The following is a 5,774-nucleotide window of genomic DNA, read 5'->3' as shown; positions in this document are numbered from 1 at the left end:
TGTGCAAGGCACATTTCCAAAGAAGAACCCTGTGGTAGGACCACATTGCTCACCTCTTGGCTGTGGCTGAGAAGCCAGGTGTGCCGCAGAGAGACCTGCAGAGAAGAGAGAGGCTGTTGAAGTGATCGGGTATCAGAGGGTGCCATCCCATCCCCGTTTTCCTTTTCAAACACTTTGAAAATGATAACTCCTTGTCGTGTATATGATTGGAACTTGATTCACTCCACTGAACTCAGCTTTCTTCTACCACAAAACTAAAATAGCCAGGCAAGTAGAATGGTGACTCCTCCAATCGTGACTCGGAGGTACTTCCTGGATCTAGTCCTATCCATTTTGTCCTGTCTATTTGTTTACAGACAAGTTCCCTAACTCCCAGGGGGAATCGTTCAGGATGGCCATCGCCTGCTAAGTTGAACAACCACACAGAGAGATAACCCTAATAATAACCTAGTCGTCCTTTAATGCCAAGACCAATCATACTTTACAGCCTCCTGATGGGTACCAGACAGAGGCAGGGAGTACACAGCCCCTAACAGGCAAGCCCTTAGATACCAGTCCTACCCAGTCCAGGGGTTCCCTAAACTGGCTGTATATTTGGAGAAGCTAACAAAACAGTGCAGTCCCCATCTGGCGCAGGGGCCAAACTTCTGGCGAGTGTTGATGTCACCAGCCTGGCTCTGGTCCCTGGACTCGCATTTGTATAACTTGGATCCTAACCCAAGCCTCAGGATATCCCACTTCCTCCCATCTTATAGATTCCGTCACAGAGGACCTACTAGGGAGGACCTGCCCCTGATTTTGTAAATTATTCCCCCATCATCCAAACAAACACAGAGTGACAAAAAGTAAGCACGTCTTTGAGAGGAGTTCAAGCTTTTTGAACTGATGGCTAGTGGTTTCCTGTTTGAGTCACCCACGGGCCAGATGCCCATCAGAGAAAACAGAGATCAAACAGGGAGAGACGCTTACAGCTCCCATCTTGGGCCCCCACAAGCAGCACAACCTCACACGACATCAATACTAATTTGCTTCCGTCGCCAGCAGCTGTGGACGGCCAGAGCTGCTGTCACAGTCCCTCTGCTGCACAGAGGGGACTGACACCACCTGAGACCATCAGGAGCCCACACTTCTATAGCATCTGGCAGCCAAGCAAAACGCTTTTCAATATCTTGTCTTCTTCAGTCATTTTAAATGAGGTACAAAGCAGAGGGGTAATTATCCCATATAAAGGGGGAGGCTGAAATCCAGAGACATGAAATGACTTATCCAGGGTGACACAACAGAACTGGAATGAGAATAGGCATCTCCTCATATCTAGTCTACTGACCTGTGACCTTTTCACTACATCATGGGCCCCACCCCTACCCCCATTCAGTGGAGGGGCTGAGGAATAGCTTAGAACAGCTGCGTGTCTTCCATTTTTGAAGGTTCTGGAAGTGGGAGGGCAGAGCAGGGGCAAACTGAAGAGAAGGCAAGATGGATGTTGAGAGAACTAAGGGGCTTGGCAGAGCACGTTCCCAGCCTCCAGGCTGAGCAGGGAGGAAACCTACAGCCCAAGGTGGAGGAAGCTTGTTCCAAGTCCCCGCTAACCAGCAGCAGCGCCAGACTCTCTGAGCCTGGAAACCTCAGCATGGCCTCTTCCCCTCAGCACCAAGCACACGGGCCAGCATGACGAAACACCAACGGGCAGGATTTTAGATAACACAATAGTTCCCATTCACCAAGCGCCTGCTGTGCATCAGGCATTGTTCTCGCCCCCTTTTACAGAGGAGGAAACTGAGGCACTTGCCCAGGGGATTCAGTGTTTGAGTGGGAGAGCCAAGATTTGAATGCAGGCCACTGTGCAATACTCCCTCTCCAAGCAGTTACATTACATGAAAATGAAAGAGTGAGGCGCGCAGAAAGGCACATTAGTGGAAAGAAACAGGGAATAAAATATGAACGCTAGGAANTTCAAACAGATGTGACCCCTCTTTATAGATAATAAGCAAAGTGTCTCTAATGGCTTGGGAGGAGGTGAGAGAAGAGGGTGGTGACAAGAGAACCAGCATGCTGGCAGCGAGGGAAGGAGGGTGAGGGGAACAGTGACCTGCAGCCTGTACACCACAAGCCCTCCTGGATGACAACTTCATGAACTGGATTTGTCTCCAAAAATGCTAGAGCGCGTGAGTTGCCAGCTAGGCCTCTGCCTGAGACCTAAATCCCATCCCAGATTAGCTGCGTAAGAACTTCTCCCCTTGCTCATCTAAATTGGGATGGCCAGTATGGGCAGAAAGGAACCCTGATTGTGCCTAATCCAAAACCGATTCTGGAAGGAAAAAGCAAACCTAAAACTAGAGCTATCATATGTTCCCCTCCTGCATATAGTTCTAAGCCACTCTATCTCATGCCTAAACAGCCAAAAGTCTCAAGGTGGTAACACTTCCACTCAGAATGCACTTATGGAACCCAGGGATGGTTAACCATTTCAAAATTACAGTGACCTTAAAATGCACGTCCATTACTAATGATGTCCCTTTTTTCCCCCTTTTACATGTATGTGATGTTAGGCGGCATGGCTTCTAATCAAAGATGATAAATCTGGTGAAAGGACCATCCTCAATACTGTCCAGTGTTCTATAAGCATGCATACGACATACTCCCCGCCCCGAAGATGGTGGGTATCGCTGTGCTTCCGCTATCACCTAAGTCAGTTGTTTCTTACCTGGAGATACCTCTTCTGACTCAGGTTCACCAATCCGGGCTATGATGGAACGAACCCGCTGAGCAGCTGTTAGGTCAAGATGAGTCTGGCTCCTCAAATCAGGGCTGTGGCCCCCTTGAGTCCTGAGGTTTCTCTGTCCTTAAGTGAGTGACAATCTGCTGAAAGTGAAAACAAGTCATGTTGCTGTGAGAGGCCATTTCCTGTTCTCCTCTAGCAATGATACATGATTTTTAAGGGGAAAAAAAAGCGAGTTCCAGAATCATAGATTACCAGGGCTGGAAGAAATCAGTGAGNGCACTGTCTGTGAGGGAGTTTTTAGCCAGTAAACAAATAACTGTATTGGAACACCCTCCCTACTCACCTGATCTGGCCCCCATGACTTCTTTCTTTACCCGAAGAGAAAGGAAATATTGAAAGGAAGACATTTTGATGACATTCAGGACATCAGGGGTAATATGACAAGAGCTCTGATGGCCATTCCAGAAAGAGTTCCAAAATTGCTTGGAAGGGTGGACTAGGCACTGGCATTGGTGCATAGCTTCCCAAGGGAGGTACTTCACAGCTGACCATAGAAACATTTAGCAATGAGGTATGCGGCACTTTTTCTAGGATATGTTCACGAACTTAATTGTCTGACCTTGTATGTACCCTGTATACCCTGTATATTTTTATCAAAATGCACAATATTTGTATGTGTGTGCTGAGCTCCTTGAGGGCAGGTCTTAATCATCATTCCACCCTCCATACCCAGCACAGTCCTCAATAGAGTATAGAAAGTTGGTGACTAGTCAAATATATGAACGTCTGCTCTTTTTAGAGACTACAGCTAAGTAAGACATGGTCCCTGCAGCAGCCTGGGAACACACCCAGAGCAAGAAGCCATGTTCAAAGATGACTGGACATAACAGTAGGCTCTATCTGGGTAAAGGGAAAGTGTTCCCGGAAGGGAATGCAAGAGGGGAAGGAGATGACTCATTGGGTCTGGAATAATCGGGGAGGGTTTCCGGCACAAAGGGGCTATACAGTAGGATGGAGAGAGGGAGAAACTGCCAGTGAATATCCAGCTGACTGTGAGGCCTGGGGTCTGGGAGGAAGGGAACCCCAGGACTCTCACTGCTAATATCACACTCTCAGTAAGGTGGGTGGGAATGAGGGGACTTTGAAGTGACAGCTGTCACAGGCTCAGCCTTGAGAACTGTTGGGAGATCCCAGGCTTCTGGTTATGATGAAGTGGTGGGACCAGTGTTCCTATGTGGCTTTTAAACCTCCTCTAAAGGTAGCGCCCTGCCAGGCAAACCCACATCCTTCACCCTCCTGGGGCGGACTCCCTGCCCGCTGTCTCTCTCACTGCAGCACTACGAGTCCTTTCAAGCACCTTTCCACTTTCCTGTCATGCTTGCTTACCTGTCTGTCTCTCCTTCTAGAAGGCAAATGCCCTTCTAGATGGAAACTGGGGTTTACTTATGTTTGAATCCAAAATAGGCTGCTCTAGAAATACATGTTTCTGAATAAATGACAAAATGACTGGGCCATTGATGGCGCGAATGCCAAAATTTTTATTCAAGGACCTCTTGGCTGAGTTCCAGCCAATTACTTAGAAAGAGAGAAAGAGGGAAGGAAGGCGGATGGGTGGGCAGGAGAGGGGGAAAGAGAGAGAGAAGGAATAATGAAAGAAAAGAGAGAAGGAAGAAATTAAAGAAGTAAGGAAGCAAGAAAGGAGGAAGGGAGGGAGAGAGGGAGAGAAGGAAACAGGGAGAGAGGGAGGGAGGGAGGGAAAGTCGTTGTCTTACTTTCCCACTAGTTTAATAAAGATATTAAACTAGTTTCAGGTATATGAAGGGACAGAATCATAAGGATCTCATGCTATGTTTGAAAATTAAAAGGAAGAAAACTTGAGTCATCACAAAAGCAAAATATGGCACAAATGATGCCCAAATTCCCCTCTGAAAGACAGCAGCAGGATTTGAGCACAGCCTCTGTCCTGCCGCTAAGAGGAGATGGCCAGTGACTCATTTCACAAAGAGAAGCTTGTGGAACCATCTCAGCGTAGGCACTGACCCTGCCAACCAGCTTCTGGAGGCCTAGCTGGGAGAAGTCCAAGGTCAGGGACAGGTGTGGCAACATAGCAGCGTCTCCTCACCAACTGGGTGGTGAAAGCACATTTTGTGCATGGTCCTTAAACCAACTTTCCTGCACAGGGAGCATGTATACGGCTGGGAGACCCCAGCGGTCTTTCAGAAGCGGTCCTCCCTGCCTTCTGACCCTGGGCAGGTGGGCTGATGGTGAGAGTCCCGTCCCAGGTAAGGACATGCTACTCTTCAGCCGCCTCTCCTAGTAGCTATCGGAGCTGACACTGAAGTTCTGAAGCCTTGAAAACGTACTTCACTCAGTCCCCTGCCTTCAAAAATCCTCATTATCAGATAACCACAATAATAGCAGCTGTTGACTGAGTGTCAATCCCGCACTTTTTTGACTGAGTGTCAATCCCGCACTTTTAAGTGTGGCCCCCAGATTATCTCATTTAATCCTCCTAAGACTCCTCAAAAGTAGACAAGTAGCTTAGTTTTAAAAAGTGACTGAATTGATAACATTATTTCTGCTAAAACAGGGAGCTTTTCTTTGGGCAGATGCAAAAGCTTGCAGTTAAGTACTTTCTCCACTAAGGGGCGGTATCATCTCACATTGAAAATGCCAGGCCAGGTCTGGGTAAGCGCTCAGTACAAAAACAGAAGTTTGTAAAAAGGACAAAGCAGAGGGCTCAATTTCAACATGCTGAACATTTTCTAAATATTATTCCTCTAAGTAGTAAAAATTGTTCAAGCCCACAGTCGTGGCAGCCAATGCAGTAACTCAATCCTGTTCAAGGTCATTTCAAAAGTATTGATCACCACCAGTTTGCCAGAAAAGGAAACATGACATTTGGGAAAAGAAAAATTAATAGATTCCACCATTTGGCTTAGTAATGTCCTCCCCGGCCCCTTCCGCTAATTTCTTAAATCATGTTTTCTACCCAGGGGAAAATTTGTCTTGTGGATAAATCAACTTGACTCCAGTTGCAAAGAGAAAAGAC

The 5,774-nt window shown here is 47.3% G+C and overlaps 1 long non-coding RNA gene across 3 annotated transcripts in view; it reads right to left on the bottom strand.

Moving 5' to 3' along the window:
• LOC109389894 (uncharacterized) overlaps nt 1-5,774 on the bottom strand; it is an 88,068-nt gene that overhangs the window by 34,008 nt on the left and 48,286 nt on the right. For 2 of the 3 annotated variants that reach the window (XR_002125478.1, XR_002125487.1), the window contains exon 2: nt 2,705-2,862. This is a non-coding gene — a long non-coding RNA (uncharacterized LOC109389894). The remainder of the gene's footprint in view (nt 1-2,704; nt 2,863-5,774) is intronic. The other variant, XR_002125481.1, reaches the window with a different exon arrangement.

The sequence above is a fragment of the Hipposideros armiger genome, unplaced genomic scaffold (genome assembly GCF_001890085.2).
Source record: "Hipposideros armiger isolate ML-2016 unplaced genomic scaffold, ASM189008v1 scaffold_0, whole genome shotgun sequence".
In the NCBI taxonomy this organism is placed as follows: domain Eukaryota; kingdom Metazoa; phylum Chordata; class Mammalia; order Chiroptera; family Hipposideridae; genus Hipposideros; species Hipposideros armiger.
Note: the sequence above shows the minus strand (reverse complement) of the source record. Positions and strands in the feature narration are given on the sequence as shown.